Here is a 773-nt window from a genome sequence, read left to right on the forward strand (position 1 = left end):
CTCATTTCCTACGTACAAGAAAAAAGTGGAAGTAAACATAAGCAGTGTAAACTCTTTATCCCAAGGTTGATATTTTTTAATTAGTCATCATATCTTGAAGCGGCCAAGAATAAAGGATTCACGATATGGAATTCCATTACTAGAATACTCCTAGTTATTACTATAACTTAATAATCCATAAGAAGAATCCACCAAAAGTTAGTGAAGGGTTAGGAACACTAAAGTACATAAAGGATTAGTAATGGAAAATCTAAAACATTAGAGATTTTTGCCCATAAAAGGAATCATAATAAGGACTTGCAATTTGTAGAAATTATCAAGTAGTACTTTCTTCGGATTCCGATCCAGAGTATGTTCCCATTCACTTGTTAAGGAAATGGCTATCAAGAACGAATTAACCCTTTATCCATTTTTTCTTTTTAAATACCCCCTCCCTGGGGAAAGAAGAATAGTAAAAAAGATATGGAGTGCACTAGAAAAAATTTTCATTATTTCCTTCCTCTATCCATATTCATGCAGAATTGCTCATGAACTAATACCCAACTCTTTCCATTTATTAATTGAATTCCTATAACAAGTAACAAGTGTTTTATTCCAAGATTAAGTTATTACTGAACAAAGAAAAATTTTCATTATATTATAAAGGATGAGATCAATTCGGAAGCGCTTTTTCTTATTCTAGCAGACGGAATTCCTTTGGTCTAATTTAGGACTTTCAAATCTATTTTATTTTATCTAATTCTATCTACGCCCCCGGGGCTAGGAACAAAACA

The sequence above is a fragment of the Triticum urartu genome, unplaced genomic scaffold (genome assembly GCF_056163025.1).
Source record: "Triticum urartu cultivar PI428250 unplaced genomic scaffold, HENAU_Tu73 scaffold2, whole genome shotgun sequence".
Classification (NCBI taxonomy): domain Eukaryota; kingdom Viridiplantae; phylum Streptophyta; class Magnoliopsida; order Poales; family Poaceae; genus Triticum; species Triticum urartu.